Below are 19,764 nucleotides of genomic sequence, written 5' to 3' on the forward strand. Positions count from 1 at the left end.
AAACTCGATGTCTCTTCCCTTGTTAACTAAGACTATTTTTAGCTTTATGACATCCAAAACCCTAACTACTAGAGGTCACATGCATAATATGGGTTAACCACTTTATTTATTAACTATGGCTCGTTTATAACTAATTGTGATCTATTTTCTATAATATAGATCAACCACTTACAATTATTATTAATGTGAATAACTGCTTATGGGCTTTATTGTCTCAACTAACAAACTATTAATCTGACGAGACCCCCTTCAGCTTATTCCATAAATAAAGGGGTTAGGGTTGGACCCTAACATTAGCGCCTTGGAACATCTTTGAAACTAATATGAATACTCTTTTATATTTGTTGTTGTAACTTGCAATAAATTGTATGGACATCAATAAGATATTTATTGTGCTTCTCGATGATTTAAATAGATTTGTTAATAATTAAAATTAATAGATTAAATAATTGGAAACAATTACATGAGTAAATAATTTATCATGGTGTTGTTGTTGTTTAATCGGTTAAATTATGGTTATTTTTTCGTTATGTTGTCCTTGTTTTCAATCATATTAAATTTATGTCTCTTTGTTTTTTATGTGAATTCATGTTTGTTATTTTATCTTCCAATTATGGATATATACATATATCTCTGTGTGTGTGTGTGTGTGTACTAATTTTAATTTTTTCCTTTTCTCATTGAAATGCAAATATGGAAAATAATGATGTCTCGTATTATGCCTCAGCGGCTTGTGCTATCGTTGAAGCAATAAAGTTTCTTGCATATATTCAGAAAAGGCTTGATAGAAAACTTAGGTTTCATCCTCATTTTGTTGACGAACATGTCCGCGTCTTAGATGAAATGAAATCAGATGTGAAATACTTGTTGCATGTGCACCAGAGAAAATCTGGAGGAAAATAAAGAAGGGACTGAATAGAAAGGGTGAAGGGTCACGATCATTACTTCGTTAATTTGAATTGCTACTGCTTCTTTCATCGATTTGGCTATGTTTTGGAAGGGGCTATTTAATAAATGCCTTCTAATGAATTATTTAAAGTTCATTTTTCTAGAAGAATTCTTTGATGTGAAGAGAAAAAAAAAATAGTTCTTAATTTAAACTCTCTTTTTTGGTTTTAGTATCAGTAAAATCGATTGTTTGTCATTAGTGTTATTATGTAAAAAGTTGTATATGAACGGTCTTCAAATTTTGTATGGTTTTGTTTTTATTATATTCAAATTTTTACAATTTAGATGTTCTTTTTTTTCTTTCATTTTGTGAAGTTGTGTTGTGTAACAATACAAATTGTTCAATTATTCCAATTGTGTTCCTATGCTTTAATAACAATGCTTCAGTTTAATGTTATTCTCTTGATTGGGTTTTTAATATCAACCCCTTCAATTTATTGATGCCTTTGGTTTATAAAAATATTCTTAAGGTTTATAGTATTAATGTTAGGGCTTAATGTTTATTTAGTGGTTTACAATATTTATCTTTCTCTTTATATGCTTTGGGTTTAAAATGTTGATGTCATGGGTTTGTGACTATTGTTGAAAAACAACCATGGTGAGCTGTCCTTAATCATGGTTGATGATAGTGAACCTTGGTTAACCATGGTGAATCATGGTGGCGAATGGTTGAGTGTGGGGTTTTTATGAAGATTGTTACAATACGGAAGGACAAGCATCATTTGTCACGATGGTTATTCATGGCCATCTTGGTTTATAGTTGTGGTGTTAAATGGTCAAACATGTTTGTATTAAAGTTTTTAATATTTATATTTGGGTTTATATACCTTGGATTTATAATATTAATCCCTTGGGTTTAATATTCTTCCATTGGATTCATAATTCCTTGGTGTTTTAATATTGATCCCCTGGTTTTTTTTATTCCCTTTGGTTTATGGTATTAATCCCTTTCGTTTGTTAATGTCAAGGTTCAACCATGGTTGAGTATGGTCCAACATCGCATTGTGACAAAGATTGTATCAAAATGAAAATCAACCATGGCCAAACATGGATAGGCATGTTTATTAGACAATCTATAATATTTATCTTGGTTTTTATATATGTTGGGTTTATATTATTCGATTGGGTATAATATTGTTCCCTTGGGATTTTAGTATTGATTTCTTGGGTTTATTATTCGCTTGGGTTTATAATATCAATCATCGTCGACCATGGTCAATAATTGTCAACCAAGGTCGACGTTCAATCGTGCTTAACCATGGTCTGTCATTGTGACAAATATTGTCTTAATATGAAAATCAATCATGGCCAACTAGGTTTATTTAAGGGTTTATAATATTTATGTTAGGATTTATATAGCTTGGGTTTATATTATTCCCTTGGGTTTATAATAACAATCATGGCCATCCATGATGAATCATGGTCAATTATGGTTAACCATGGTCAACCATGTTTTACAAAATCAAACGTGGTCAACCATGGTACAATGTCACATTGTGACAAAGATTGTCTCAATATGAAAATCAACCATGGTCTACCATGGTCCAACATTGCATTGTGGCAAATATTGTGATGATATCAAAACCAATCATGGTCAAGCATGGTCACAAGTAACCTACATCGCATTGTGACAAGGATTGTCTCAATGTGAAAATCAACCATGGTCAATCATGTTTATTTTAGGGTTTATAATATTTATCTTAGGGTTTATATACATTGGGTTTATAATATTCATCCCTTGGGTTCATAATCCCTTGGTGTTTTAGTATTAATCCCTTGGGTATATAATATCAATCCCTTCAAATTATTGATTTAAGGGTTCAACTATGGCCGAGCATGATCGAATGTCAGATTGTGACAAAGATTGTCTCAATATGAAAATCAAGCATGGTCAACCATGTGTATTTAAGGTTTTATAACATTTATCTTAAGTTTTATATACCTTGGTTTATGTTATTCCCTTGGGTTTATAATCCCTTGGTTTTTTAGTATTGGTCCTTAGGTTTATTACTCCCTTTTGTTTATAATATCTATCATGGTCAACCATGATCAATCATGGTAAATCATGGTCAACTATGGTCAACCATGGTCAGTCGTGTTTTATAAATTCAATTGGGTTTAACCATTGTCAATCATGTTCAACCATGGTCCAATGTCGCATTGTGACAAAGATTGTCTCAATATGAAAATCAACCATGGTCCAACATCGCATTGTGACAACTATTGTCTTGATATGAAAATCAATCAAGGTCAAGCATGATCCTATGTCACAATGCGACAAATATTGTCTTAATATGACAATCAACCATGGTCAACCATGTTTATTTTAAGGTTCATAATATTTATCTTTAGGTTTATATATGTTGGGTTTATAATATTAATCCATTGGGTTTAATATTATTCCATTGGGTTCATAATACCTTGGGGATTTAGTATAATTCCTTGGGTTTATTATTCCATTGGGGTTATAATATCAATCCCTTGGGTTTATTAATCCAAGGGTTCATTTTCCTAGGGTTTAATATTATTCCCTTGGATTCATAATCCCTTGGGGTTTTAGTATTAATCCCTTGAGTTTATTATTCCCTTGGGTTTATAATATCAATCCCTTGTGTTTTTTAATCCAATGGTTCATATTCATAGGTTTTAATATTATTCCCTTGGATTTATAATATCAATTCCTTGGGTCTATTAATCTAAGGGTTCATATTCCTAGCGTTAAATATTATTCCCTTAGGTTTAATATTATTCACTTGAGTTTATAATACCTTGGTTTTTTAGTATTGTTCCCATGGGTTTATTATTCCCTTGGGCTTATAATATAATCAAGGTCAATAATTGTCAACCATGGTTCAATGTCGCATTCTAACAAAGATTGTCTCAATATGAAAAACAACCATGGTCAACCTTGGTTTACCGCCACATTATGAAAAAGATTGTCTTGATATAAAATTCAATCATGGTAAAGCATGGTCAACCTTGGTCTATCGCCACATTATGAAAAAGATTGTCTCGATATAAAATTCAATCATGGCAAAGCATGGTCAACCATGGTCCAACGTCATACTGTGACAAGGATTGTCTCAATATGAAAAACAGCCTTGGTCTATCATGGTCAACCATGTTTATTTAAGGGTTTATAATATTTATGTTAGGGTTTATATGCCTTTGGTTTGTAATATTATTCCCTTAGGTTCATAATCCTTTTGGGTTTTAGTATTAATCCCTTGGGTTTATTATTTTGTTGGTTTTATAAGACCAATCCGTTGGGTTAACTAATTTAAGGGTTCATATTCCTAGGGTTTAATCTTATTCCCTTGTGTTTATTATTCCCTTGGGTTTATAATATCAATCCCTTGGATTTAGTAATCTAAGAGTTCATATTCATGGGGTTTAATATTATTCCCTTAGGTTTTTAGTATTAATCCCTTGGGTTTATAATGATAATAATAATTTATAATATAATTAATATTATTGTATTATTATTATATTTATATATTTATTCCCATGCGGTTATAATGATAATAATATTTTATAATATAATTATTACTATTGTTTTATTATTATATTTATATATTTATTCTGTTAGGTCTATAATCCCTTGGGTTTATAATGATAATAATAATTTATAATATAATTATTATTATTGTATTATTATTATATTTATATATTTATTCCCATGGGTTATAATGATAATAATATTTTATAATATGATTATTATTATTGTTTTATTATTATATTTATATATTTATTATGTTGGGTCTATAATCCCTTGGGTTTATAATGATAATAATAATTTATAATATAATTATTCTTATTGTATTCTTATTATATTTTTATATTTATTCTTTAGGTTATAATGATAATAATATTTTATAATATAATTTTTATTATTGTATTATTATTATATTTATATATTTATCAATATCGATATTAATATTAATTGTCAGTATGAAAATTATTGGTGTGTGTACGAAAAATACTCCACTTAAGTCATTGCTAACAAGTGACCCTAACAACAATATGTGGTTCTTTACGCTTCAGATCTGCAATAATAAAATGAGAAAACCCTGCAGTAAAATGATTGTATGCGATCCAAAACAGAAACCAACAAGAAATATCTGATGTAATAACCCAATAGAATAAGACTTGTATATGAATAATATTTTATTAAAACACCTCGTGAATGGGATCTAAAACAAGGGTCTACAAATCGACCTCTGTGGGATGGGTCCTTCGATGTCCTTGTGCCTCAGTGATCTATTCTCTCTCTCAATGTGTGAAAAAACCCAAAACAAATAATAGAACTCAAGTGGGAGTTTAGATGTGAGAAAACAATAATGGTGACGATGATAATGATCATGGTGAAGAATGAATGGAAAACCCTCTTATTTATAACAAAGTATTGGGTTGATCTCGAAAATGGAAAATAATAAAATAATATTAACCAAATCAAGATCTAATCGTTAGGAATACTTTATTATATTTTTTGGAGAGGGAAAATATATTCAAAATGGTCAAATATCTTTATTTAGAAATAACTAACTAATAAAATGATTTATTAATTATTTTGTGAGGATTAAGAAACGCATGAAATTGAAATAATTATTAAATAGTGATTTAATAATTATTCCAAAAACAGAATTAAGGAATAATAAATAAATAGTGATTAATTTCATTATTCTTAAGAGATTTAGTCAGATGTGACAATGAATGATTATCAAATAATGATTTAATAATTATTCCTAGAGAAAATTAAATAAATAATTATTTATTCAATATTTTTCATGGGGTTTTTAAATTTTAATCAAAATTAATTTAATAAAAATGGTTTACTAAATTATTTCTCATGTTAAAAGTGATTTTAATATGGTAAAATTAATCCTACATGGTGTATTTCGATCCAACTAGTTATAAATGGCTAGGTGATCATTTTTTAGGTGATAACAGATTTCCCTCCGACGTATGAGTGTTAGGAGCAAATCGTGTGACCAAAATACGTTGTAGGATACACTTCCACGATATTAGTGTCAGTGCTTTCAAACTGCTATCAGTGATCAAAATTTATCTTTTGCATTTCATATTAGGTGTCCCATTCTGATGAGCTGCACTTCATTAGGTCATGGATCAACTGATGGTAGGGTTTCATTTCACTTGTCCCTCATGCTATATACCTGCTGGCCTATTTCACATATTTTTTCAATCATTCATAGTCATTCCTGTTCACATCATTTATAAAAATCAGTCTTAGACTTTAGTTTCACTAGGTCTTAGGGTTTTTCACCATGGTCATTCAAAAGAGTAATAAATGTCAGCAGACACATGAGGGGGTAAATAAAGTTCAACAAATCATAAATTTCCTTTTTGTAAGCTAAATAAGTAAAACAGAGCATTTGTATTTTATTGTTTTATTTCCATGTAATTTGATGTAATTTTATGGTTCCTATATGTAATAAGTACTATTCAACTATTCCTGGTCATCTTACCAATTTCTGCCACTGCAAAAGCAAAACATCAAAGCATCATTTCATCACATTTCCAGGGGAAAAGGGTCAAGCTTCAAAGCATAAAAATAGAGCATTTGAAAGAAGTCATTGTAAACTTTATAAAAGTGGGTTTTGAATAGACAAAAATTAAAGTGAGAAGGTATATAAAGTTATTTCATTGTTATGTATCATTTTACTTTGAAAATTAGAAGTGTGGAGAAAAAAATGTGATTTGGAGCAGTCATTGGGCAAAAGAGAGAAAAATCAAGTATTATGTGAGAAATTTGGTGGCGCTGCGCATATAGATGGTTTGGCAAAAGAGAGAAAAATCAAGTATTCTGTGAGAAATTTGGTGGCTATAGCTGATTTTGCCAATTTTGCCCAGAACTCCGAAATTTTTCTAGTTTGACTGCCCGTTGACTTTTTCTCTCATCCTTGGTGAATTTATGATTGTAAATGATGTAATGCAATGTAAATATGAATTTAAGATGACTTGAGGGGGTATATACATCAGTTACAAGTGGTTTGGAAGTGAATGTATCAGTTTCCTTGGTTTTAGAGGCATGTTGTTCCACTGCCTATTTTCTTGTTCCTAGTTTAGATGTGGTTGAAACAGCACATGATCTCTTGGATTCGACCCCTAATGGCTAGCTCAGGTGGTTTTCTTGCCTATATTATGTACTTTCTTATTCATTTGTCAAGGTTGGATTCTTTTGGAAGTGGTGCACACATTGTATACTTGTATCAGCAAATTGGCAAGGAATAAAACTAGGTTTTGCAGCTATTTTTGTGGGATTCTTGTGATACTGTGTTTTTGTATTGTTTCTTCTTCTGTAATAAGTTATTCTTATGTGTTATATGTTTCAAAACCTTTTCCATTCTTCTTAACTAAATGAATCAAGAGAAATAGGCAAAATACATTGATAACAGTGCTTTGCCTTGGGAATGCATTTAGTTCTTAATGTTTTCAGCAGTTTGAAGAGGATTCATGGTCTCTACATGCCCTCCTCAACCCCTCAGTAGTCTTAAACCAACCATCTCACTCGATTACTAGTGCATAAACACTTATCTATCTCGCCCCATAGAACATGTCTGCATCCCTGATTTGATTTCCTGAACCTAAGTTGCCTGCTCCATTTGATCCAACAACCAAACCTTCAAAATCAAACAAAAAACCTAGAGCTACTATACCTAGCCTAAAATCTATTCTTATTTCAGTCATCTCCACTGAGATTGACAAGGAGAGAGCCCTCTCCTGACCTGGTAGGGCTAGCTACCAGGTTAAGCGTGGTTTGTGGTTATCCTAAGATTGCCTCTCTTCAGCCTGAGGTTGATCTAGGCTCTAACACACGAGACACCAAAGGGGAGTCAAAGAGAAAGAGAGAGAGACAACTAAAGTAATGCAAGGAAGGCCAGAGGAATGGAGGGGGCAAGACCTACTAATTTGATAGAAGTCTCCTTTTTATTTTGGAGTACATGATCTCAAATGAGGCAGGAGAGGCATACCCATACCCACTGAGATAACTAAGTACAAATAATAATGGTGAGCCCAACAATGTGGGACTGAATTACAAAGTACATGATACATGATACATGATATGTTGGCATCAATGGTCCGAAATGTAATACAATGATACAATGATTCCCATATACATAATGTGTTTGGAAAAACATAGGTCAAGACTGAATACAATAACATCTGAGTACAGGAGATATAAAGCCCCTAGAGATGACATGGTGATGGGGGATCACAACCAAAGAAGCCTTTTTGAATAGGAAAGTGTTTTGAAGACCTGAATGGAGCATCTGAAGGAGACATGCATGTTGTGGGCAATGCAAGCGGTTGAAAATGAACTCATCAAATCTGCGGAACTGCATCTAAGGCTGGATCATAATCTGCTGACATCAGGGCATGTGGGGGGCTACCTGAAGGGCCACCCCCTCATGAGGTCTGAAACATCTCACACACACCTGAGAAACACTAGTACAATCTGTTGGATCACTAGACCATCAAGTGTATGATTCTCGATCATGCAATAATGAGTTGGGGTCAAGCACGTGAAAAATAACCAAGTCAAAGGGCAATCATGATTCCCTTCACTTGATCGGAGACACCGAAAAAAGATGAAATCTAGAACCAAGGTACACCACCCTGTAAAACACACTTTTGGAATAAATGTGTTGAATTCGACAGAAGAGGGCTAGCCAGAGTTAAGGCAATGAGGAATCCTCAACAAAGGCACGGGGGATCATAGTAAAGTGACAAATAGAATGAAACCGAGGATGATGATGGAAAGAAACAAGATGATAGGTGGACTGACGACATCCCTTGTCAGAGAATGATATGCATGGATGACCTAGGAGTGACTGACTCGATTCCAGAGGGGACGTCAATTATTCAGAAGGGGGCTTTTCAAAGATGGAGTAGTGTAGCTGGAAACCAAATATGAGTTTGATGGGATGAATGCAACACAAATATGTATGAAACATTGTAACTAGACTCAAGGGGACTTAGAATAGACTCCATAGATACAAGGGTGACTCATCTATGATGCTTTGAACAAGGGTGACTCGATGACGCTGCCACATGGGGGAGGCCAGGAGGGGACCATAAGAACATCTCATGACGAAAATTGAAATGTGAGTCAACCAGTGCAAAGGTAAAGTGGTACTAGAGTACAGGTGGCTCAAATGAACAAATTAGGTTTTAATAAGCAACAAGGTGAGACCTCATGGGAAAAATGGGTTCTTGGTGAAGTGTCAAATTACTAAAAGCAAAGGGAGGCCCATTAGAGGAATCGGTGATATATTTCCAATGGTGTTGACAGTTCGTCAAACAGAGCTACGATTTGGTCGCAATGGGTGATGAAAAAACAAGGTTTTCCCTATAAAAGGCCTTCTTGCCCCCAAATGCAATTCATTTGAATAATGAGTTGTTGGATAATTTGGAGAGGAGGAGAAGGCCCTAAATCTTTTGGAGATTGTAGTAGACAAACCAATTGTCGGAATATGGATCTGGGAGTTGGAGGTAGGTGGCCTTACTTATCTAAAAATGGCCTTAATGCTTCTTGGAAGGATGGTTCCTGGTGAAGAATTAAGGAAAGAGGAACACGGGAATGAACTACTAGAGAAGGTCTAGGATCACCCTCGTCCACCAAGTCAAACATGGGGACTGAGTGGTAAGTGTGGCATCACATATAGTATAATGTTTCAATGTATGGTATGAATCATCTACGATATGTGATGTGTATATGGCTCGTCAGAGAGGCCAGTAGGACAAACTATACAAGGAATGAGAGGACAATCAACCATACCTAGATCGTTGGGGTCTAGGCCAAGACTTATGTTAATCAAGTGAGAAGGTGGCCAAGGGCCATCATGCCCCCAAGCATGAGATATTCCCCCCCATCATATGATGATGGAAGGGAGTGATCAGGTATGCAAAGGTGGGGATGATGCCCCCAACAGGAGGAGTTTGTGGAATGTCATTGTGTTCCAAGTGCTCAAATAAGGGTTATATGGTCATACTAGCACAAGATCCTCTAAAGGATGATGAGTAGATGTAGGGGCATATGTGCCCCCTAATTTTGTGTGGATGGATGTAACATGTTATGGGCATACCATATGTATTTAGAGTAGTGGATTCCAAATACATCGTAATGATGTGGTTCTCCATTTCTTTATGTTATGGGTGTCTTCTTTCATGAAGAATTAATGGATTCAATATGAGAAAGGAAATGATGGATTAGCAATATTGCTTGGTATTACATATATGAATCAAATGGACTGAATTTCTAGGTTTGCATACATGGTGTCAGTATACCAAAGAGTGGCTTCGGATATAATGAACTAATGCTCACTTAAACGACACAGAGCTTTACCAACAATAATGTCTAAGGGACTGGGTTGTTGGTATAATATGGAGGAATGATTAAGTAGATCATCCCTAGAGTGATCTGAAGTGATATTAGACTCTAGAAGTTCTTCTAAATGGGGAAGAATAATGGTACTAGAGGTGACACTATCAGATGCACTAGGAGGGTTGGGGGAATTTCTTCTCCTGGACTCTAAAAAGTGGATATCTCCTTACCCAAACATTGTGTAGTAATGTAATAGTGACAAGGTGGATGTGGTTTGAATTCATGGGTTCAAAGTAAGGGGTTATTGAACCAATTGACCTCATCATGGGTGAAGTATTTGGACTCCACGACATATTTCTCATGGGTTTGTTGTGGAAGGAAGTACACACGATGGTGCATATCATCCCAAGGATAATCAAGGGTGGTCATGGCTTCCATGATGTCTTCATCAGAATGGAATATGGGAGGATGGGAGGAAGAGAGACCACATGATGAAGAGGAGCTACATGAGGCATCTTCATGAGAGATAAGGTTCACATGCGCATCATCAAAAAGGGGAGACAGATGACTAGTAGATGTGACATCCACCGATGTTGAGACTGAAGTGTTCGTTGAAGAAGGTTCGATAGAATCACAATAGGAAACATCAAGAGAGTCCCAATAGATCAATCCTGTGGATACCAATAGGTAGAGAATTGGGTCGGTACTATCAGGCATCTCGACATCGAGAGGAAGGAACATGATGGGTGGTTGAGAGACCTCTTGTTCTGGTACAATAGCGGAACCAGAACCCACAAGTACAGGGGATATGGACTCACTACGAGCGACATCTAAATTGTGAAGCACTTGAAGTGTATTATGAAAGTCTTTGAGACAAGGATAGTGATGAGAATAATGGCCATAGTTATCACACAAAGCACAAGGGTGATTCATGCGTAAGGATCTGTTCTTCTTGGCTGACTTGGGTAAGGTGACATGGAGCTTAGGAATGTTAGAGTCTGGAAAGGTTTCAAAGACCACATTGTTCATATGGAGGAGCTCAGGACAATTATTGGTGGCATGACCAATAACACCACATAAAGCGCATGGAGGAGTAGGCTCTGGCGGCTTAGGAGGAGTTGGAGTTGGTCGGGGTGCCTTGTCTTTAGTTCCATTTTTCTGGGGTTTTCCCCCCTCACCAGATGCTTTCGCAATAGGATTGGCTTCCTATTGAGGTTTTTGTGCAACTAAAGAAAAGGAATGGATAGGAACAATGGGTTAAATTGGGGTCAAAGCAGTGTAAGGTTTGAGTTAACCAGGAGGAGTTTTTGCAGGAGGATCAATATACCAGGCTAGGATCCCTAAGGTGATGTTAGGTAAACTCAATGTAACCATGATAGGTGTAGAAAATATTCCTAGTGGCGGGAATAAGAAGGGTATCTGACCAGAAGGGTAATGACCTGGGGGAACTTCTCCTGGATGGTTAAGACCCAGGGGAATGGTTCTGGGTTGGAAAGGACTAGGAGAGAAACTAGTACAAGGAAAAGGACCTTGAGGAATAATACCTGAAGGCTGGGTTGAGTTGGGAGCAACAGGTTTCAGAGCTGAAGGCAGCTGTGACGGCATACCATACCACTTATGGGTAGCTCATGACACTTGAAGCATGCAAACACTGGAAGAGCTAGGCTCCGAGGGGGTAGGTGGTGGACCATAATAGGCACCAAAGAAATGTGTAATCTTTGTAGACTCCAGGTGAAACATTTTTGAGGGACGAGATAGTCGTAATTCTAGTTATTGATGAGATAGTGGACTGAGGGGAATTTTGAGACTTAGGATCATAGTAAGTCAATTGATCAATAGTGACGATATTTCCATTATGAGGAAATCAAATCTTATGAAATATTGCATATGCGACAGTGGACATGGCATAGGTGTAACTATGACCAAAGAGGATGTTATAATCTAATGGGGCATCAATGAACTCAATGTCAAGGCAGACTGTCTTACCAACAACATTAATTGGACAGTTGGGATATAAGTCGAGGGGCTACGAGGGATGACCATCCTAAGCACAGAGAGTGATGGTGGATGGGGATAGGTCAGGTGAACCAAGTTTCTTCCAAACACTAGCATCCATCACACATGTTGAGGTTCCTTCATCTATGATACATCGTTGAAGAGTCGAATTTCTTATGGCGACTGGTATTTGAAAGGAAATGGATTAAGGAAGGGGGGGATGTTCTACTTTCTCAACACCAAAGACAATCATACAATTGTCGAAAGGATCCACAACACCCAAGGCAAATAGTAAAGCTTTTCGTTGAGATGGGCACGTCTAGAGGACTTCCATCATTGACATGGCAACAAGAGACTACACCAAGTCATCAATTATGTTATATGTATGGGCGACTTTAGAATAAGAAGCATTTTAATGTAATGGACCTTTGGGGATATTAGAGACAAACTCTACCTTAGGCGGAGGGATCTATAAGGTACCATTTGATGTTGATAGAGGCTCAGTGCAAACTTGAGGTTGGGAATCGGTTGCTAACTTTACAGAAGGCTTATCATATTGGTGTGACCGAGTCTGAAGGTTGACTTTTTCGGTATCAACTTCATCATAATTCATCATAAGGATCTGCTAATCATTGTGACCAGATTGTGAAGGTTAGGGAGATACATGACCTTATGTAGGTTAAGCAACAATATATCCTTGATGAGAAAAATGATTTCCAAGCACAGTTGGTGGAGATGAAGCAAGAGTGTTGAATATAGCAACAAGAAATGATAAAAATAGAATCCAAAATATTCCAATTTTAATTTGTCCTTGAATTAAAATTGTGAATTAAATTTGAATTTAGTCTCACCAACTGCTTGGAAATAATTAATTAATTCATTATGGATTAATTAGTTGGAGAAATTCAAGTTAGAAGTCTTTATGCAGTCATGCAACAGTTATCCCTTAAATTAAGGAGATTATCCCTTAATTAAGGAGATAAGATTGAGTTATATTTGAGTTGTAATTAGTTAGCTCAGTTTACTGAGTTAAGTCCAGTTAAATTAGTTCCAAACTGTTTGAGGAACTAATTGTGAGTTATCAGTCAGTTGATGCATGCATGCACTCAACTAGTGTACTCCAAATAACTGAAGATTCCCTCATCAGAAACTCATGCATGTCTATTCTAATAAAGACCCAGTTGAGATTAAAGTCAAAGACAGTGTACTATTAGTTACATGTTTTCTCCTATAAAGGAAAATCATGCATGCAGTCAAGGTAAGGTTCCTTGAGGATTGCGTAGTTCTGACAGTGTGTTAGAGCAGTGTGTGAGAGTAGTGTTCCACTGGGTGAAGGAGAATCATCCCAGAGGAACTGTGCAAGGAAATAGGAGCTCGGAGGGCAGAGGAGAAGGCTTGTGAGAAGCTTTGATTGCCTGTGAGCATCTAGGAGGACTATACTAAGAGATGGCTAGCTATGAGAGCTAAGGCTTTGCATAATTCTGATGTATTTCCACCTTGTATGATAATATAAATAGTGGGGTTTTTAGCTGAGGCTTTCCCCAAAGTATTTTCATGTGTATTTTTCATTGATTCTTCTTCTTTTGGTTATATGTGTTCAGCTCGATCTTGCTCAATCTTTAAGCTTCCGCAAATTGATAGTAGAAGTAGGTTATAGTATTTTTCTTTGGTTATATTGCATTATCGGGTTAATCTACAGGCAGATTTTCTACATGGTCTGAGAGAGAGATTTGTAGAGAATTTCTGCATGGTATCAGAGCTAGCTGATCTATAGAGAAATTTCTACAAAGAGGAGGAGGAGGTGGAGAGCAATGGGATGAGGTCCTCTAGAAGTAGCTCCTTGATCTTCCCATACTTGGTGCATTTGAGGTAAAAGGGGAAACTCATGAGTATAATGGCCAAATACACCACAATAAGCACAAGGTTTATTTGTATGAAGACCCTGAGGGGTATTAAGTGGTGGACCCTAATTACCTTGACTACCTTGAGATGGCTAGTTCTAGTTACCTTTCCCCTTGTTTCGTTTCTTGGGGTTGGGGGGATTGGTTGTGCTCTTCTCTACATACACTTAACCTTGAGGAGGAGGTTGATGTTGTGGCAGAGGTGGAGGCATGGGGGGCTAGGGCACTCGTGCCAGAGGGGCTGGAGAACTAGGCGGTATATACAGATAGTAAGGAGAGGGAGAAAAATTAGGATAAACAGGTGGAGTAAGATCTTTCCCTAGAATCGACTATTGCGGATGGGGATATGTGTATGACGTGCTGGGACCTGGATAAGCATTGCCATGAGAAGTATTGGGAGGGGGATAGGTGTAAGAGGAACTGGTCCCCCTGGGGTTGACCATAACTCATCAGAGGTGGAGTGTACGGTGGAGGTTAAGGGTGTGAAATGGATCCAACAATACCATCAGCAGCATGAGATTCCCCCGACACATTAGTAGCATCAGGTTGAGGTAGATCAAGAATGACAGTATAAACATATCATGATTGTGCATAAATCAGGTCATATTTCAAAGCTACTTGGAGTGCATCTTCCTCAGACTAGGGGAAGTGGGAGGTGACATATTTACCAATGGGGGCCAAAAGTGATCTAAGGAACCAATCCATGTAGACACGATCTTCGAATCCAAGAGCTTTACATATGTTCTTCCTTCTATGCCATTCTTGAATATGGTCAGATAGGTGTGTGGCAGAAGTTTGACGAAAAGAGCTCAAGAGTTCAGTACTAGTGTCATAGCGGAGGGGTAATGAGAAGTATGATAGAAAAGGTTTGGCTAGAGTCCCGAAGGTGGAATGTGAGGCATTCGATTGGTTAGCATACCACTTACCAGTAACTCCAATAAGGGTGCATTGGAACAAACAAAGATGAATGAAGTCTTCAATGATGGAATTGGATGAACACCACATATGAAATGAACAAACATGATTTGTGGGATCTTCTCTAGGATTACCTTCAAACTTGGGTATCGGAAGGAAGCTTGGTAGGCATAGCGGGCCAACTAGGGCCATGAAGAAGCGGGTCATTGATGAGTTGGATCAAATCAGGGAGGCTCAAACCAGTCATAAAAGGAAGCAATGGAGTAGGAGTGACCATACCGGTAGAGGTTCTACTTATGGGGTTACTGAGGTTACCACTTGGGTTTCCCACACCCATGTTGGTGCCTGACATGGTGCCAATACGGGGTTGGGAAGATGCGAAATGAAAGGAAGAACTAGAAGAATAAACTAAACCAAAGTCAAAATGAGGACTCAATGGAGGACTAGGAGGATGAACTCTAACTTGAAGGGGAGGAGTAAGATGTCCTAAAAGAAACTTAGGGCGAAGGCCACAAAGTCTCTGCGACAAACGCCTAGGGAGCGCATTGATGTCAAGACAAATATGGATCAACAGACTAAAAGGGGATGATAGGAGAAAAAGAGCAATAAACAACAAGCAAACACCTAGTGTAGTGGTGCCAAGTGTAAACTAACTATATTAAGATGTTGCTCTAATTCAAGCAAACACATCATATCAAACAAAAATGATCTCTAGCCTATAGGTGATCTAAATCCTCAAACAATTCCTAAATCTATTGTTTTAGATGACCTTCCAAAAGACTTCTTACTTGACAGAATCTGATCCTCGCAAGTAGAGTTTTCCAGAGAAAGGTGGGGTAGAGAACCCACTGCTACCCACAACTAGTCCTATAGGGTTTTTTCCTAAGATTGGTCACTACGGTTACCTTCGTCCCATGGGGGTGGTCGAGTCTTGAGCTTCTTGGTGATCAACCACCGCATGAGATTCTCTGCCTAGGTTGGGTAGCCCCGAGGAGAACCTCTCGCATGATGACCTAGCCTAACTGTGGCCTAACCCCCTCTGAATCAAGTTTCTGACGCACTCTGGCTTTGGACCATGGGATGGTGAAGGATTTTAACCTCCCTAATATGCCAAATTTTATGTCTCAATGTAAGTGATCGATGGGTGTTATTGGAAGCTTGTCCTACTGATCCTACACCTAAACTACACAGATTGTTTGGCCCTAGTGCCCAAGTGGGCTTAATCTATGTTTGTTGAATTATTAAGGTGTAGTGTTTCAAGTCTTGGCTTGGCGGTGTTAACCAAGCTCACATTCACTTAGGGTGTGAGTGTTTGAAAATGATGTGTCAAGTGGATGAATTAATTGAGCATGTTTTATTATTCCATGTGCTACTGAAAATAAAGTGTTGAAATACTGTAAATAATGTTGAAAATGTATAGAAAAATAAATAATAAATAAAGCACACAAAACCCCACCTAAACAGGCTATTAAGTAGCTAAGTAAGAGAAGGAAAACAAGCTACTCAAAGACAATAAATGACCAAAAAATATAATGTCTAAGGGACTAGGATCTAAAGGCATTAACCTGCTACAAATGGTGTAGACAAAAAACAAAAATCAGAAGTGAAAAATGTTGAAAAGGATAGGCAAGAAGCTCCAAAACCTACTCAAGGGGATCCTCTGGGGGAAAGGAAAAACCCAAAATCTAAAGGGAGTAAAAGGGTGAATAAACCTGTCCAATAGGGATGTAAAATAGTGGAAAAATCCCTAGAAATCATAAGTTGAAAGCGTTGTACCCTAGACTCCTCAACTCAACAAATCTGCATCTAAATGATGGAAGTGTACTCTAAACCCTAGGGGTTTTTTTCTTTCTCAATGAGAAATTTCTAAGAGAATATATACCTAGGGGTGACTCTGGAAATAACAGTAACTCTTCCAAGTACACACACAACACAATTGACAAATCTGAAAAAAAATTCTGAATTTTTTTATTAAAAAGTGCAAAACACAGTTTCTGACCTGGAAAGAGCATTGGAATGCAGAAAATTGACCAAAAAGTGTGTTCTAGAACACAGGTATGGGGCCAAAGAGTGTGTTTTTCTCTCAGAGTCTCGGTCAACGGATCTCACCCAAATTTTGTCGTCTCTTGCTTGGTTGGTACCTGGAACCTGCGGAAAGATGTGGGAAACCAACAAAAACCAAAAAATTGACAAAAAAATAAAGGAGGGCTAAAAATAGAAATTGAGAGGCTAAAAATAGCTGAAGAAAATACTGAAAACCACTTAAATGATAGTCACCAAGGATCTGAATTACTACACCAATGGAGTCGCCATTAGTTGTCGACAAATGTAGTTAAAGGCCCAGTGGAGTCGCCATTTTTTAGTATGAAAATTCTTTGCCTGTGTACCAAAGATAATTCACTTAAATAACTAATGACAAGTGATCCTAACAACAATATGTGGTTGTTTACGCTTCAAATATGCAATAATAAAACGAGAAAACCCTTCAGCAAAAAGATTGCATGCGATCCAAAAGAGAAAACAACAAGAAATATCTGATGTAATAACCAATGTTGCTAGGAAACGTGGGTTCGGGGACGGGGACGACATTTTTGGAAACAGGGTGCGTGGGTTCGTCGGGTAATATAATAATATTAAATTTTAATAATTAAATTTTATAAATTATAATTAATAACATATATGAAATTTCAAAATGCCTATCCACATATTTCCAAAGTGGATATTGTGGACTTGTTGAAGACATTTTTTATTTTGCAAATTTTGGAAGACAATTTGAATCTGTTTAACAAAATTCAAAGTAAAAGTTATGTTAATAGATGTTAATAATAAATATTAATGAGAGACTAAGCTATATTTTATGACAGCATAACATTCTTTTGAATCTTTTCTGTGTAACCATGACAGCTATGTGAGAGAGCTCAAGGCAACTACTAAAACTGAAAATTCAAAATGCACCTGGAAGTTACCGTGCCCACTGCCTACATATCTCTCAAAGTAAGCTTCATAGGTTCATGATTTAAAAATTGTTTTAGCTCTACTGTAGGTTCAAAAGGCATTCAAAATGCCTCAATCTATTTCTCTCATTGGCCATGGTAGTGGCTATCGAACTAATTGGATGAAGTAATGTTTATTTTTCTGCTATCCCTTCCTATGGCTAGCTGTGAAGATTTTCATGAAGGAACTGTTTTAGTTGTGAATAACTGAATAACTTTGAACTTTGAATTATCCTGCCATTAATCTATGCTCTGTCATTTACCTGCACACTGCAGCATGGCGCTGCTGGTCAGGAGCACATTACTTCATTATGCATAAGTTGTAGAGCTTGCAAAGGACGTTGATCGTCTGCAAGATACAGCTTTAGTTGAAGAAACCTGTTCACATCGCCAAGGATGGAGCCACTTTCTCCAACTTTGAAACTCTTCCATGCAGTGAAGGCAGAGTTATAATTACCATTCCCATTCCTTTTTAACAATGTAAAATCTAACACGTGAGGTATCAAGCCAGTACCTATCTGGTTAAGTAAAATCGGCACAATGAATAATACCGCTCAGTAATTTCATTAAGGCCAACTTACTCGGTGCCATAGTTACACTTAACATGGGAGTTAACCAAACTCAAAGTCCATGCACCCAGTAAATTTATATGCTGATCCTTATGCAGGAATATTTACGTATCTTTATATTTCTCAGTTTATGTCAGTCACTTGGTTTTTATCTCCTCCATCTAGACAGGTATTTATATCATATCTATATTTATGTAACCCTTAGTCACTCATTCTGAGCCCTATTCCTACCAACCTTTTAGATTAGGACGTTATATATCATGGTATTGATAACCACACACACTACATATGTCATATACATAGTTAGGGGCAGTAATACGCTCTTGAGGCTCCCATTCCACCACAGCGAGCTTGTAAAACGGTCTACTATCCTAAGTTCAGTAATTTCAGCAATTTAAGAATGCTTATTCAATGAATGTCTGAGTTATAGATGTAGTATTAAGGTCACTGATCTTATTTTAACAGTGCTATGGTTCGATTTAACAATGAGGCACTAAAGGTACTCAAGAAGAGTATAGTTGGATTCATTTGAATGTGGTTTCCTGTAGCTGAAATGTGCATATATTTGTTTCTAGGGCAATCAAATAACTGAGCTATGCCCTGTCTGATGTTGCAAGTTATAAATCATTAAATTAAGAATTTAGTTTTTTTTATGAAGAACCCAAAGAACCCGAAGAACCCAAAGAACCCAACCCGAAGAACCCAAAGAACCCAAGAACCCGAAGAACCCAAGAACCCATTAAAGGAAAAGAACCCAATTTTTTTTTTTGAAGAACCCGGTTCTTTTGGGTTCTTCTAAGAAGAATCCGTACCCGAATCCGGTACTTGGGTGCGGGAACCCGGGACGGGTTCGAGAACCCCACCCCCGGGTGCGAGAACCCGTGCAACATAGGTAATAACCCAATAGAATAAGACTTGTATATGAATAATCTTTTATTAAAACACCAGGTAAATGCTATCTACAACAAGGGTTTGCATATCCCCCTCTCTGGGATGGGTCCTTTGATGTCCTTGTGCTTTAGCAATCTATTCTCTCTCTCAATGTGTGAAAAACACAAAATAAAGAATGGAACTCAAGTGGGAGCTCAGATGTGAGG

The sequence above is a fragment of the Pinus tabuliformis genome, chromosome 6 (assembly GCF_031772625.1).
Source record: "Pinus tabuliformis cultivar Carrire ecotype Pingquan chromosome 6, CPIR1, whole genome shotgun sequence".
Classification (NCBI taxonomy): domain Eukaryota; kingdom Viridiplantae; phylum Streptophyta; class Pinopsida; order Pinales; family Pinaceae; genus Pinus; species Pinus tabuliformis.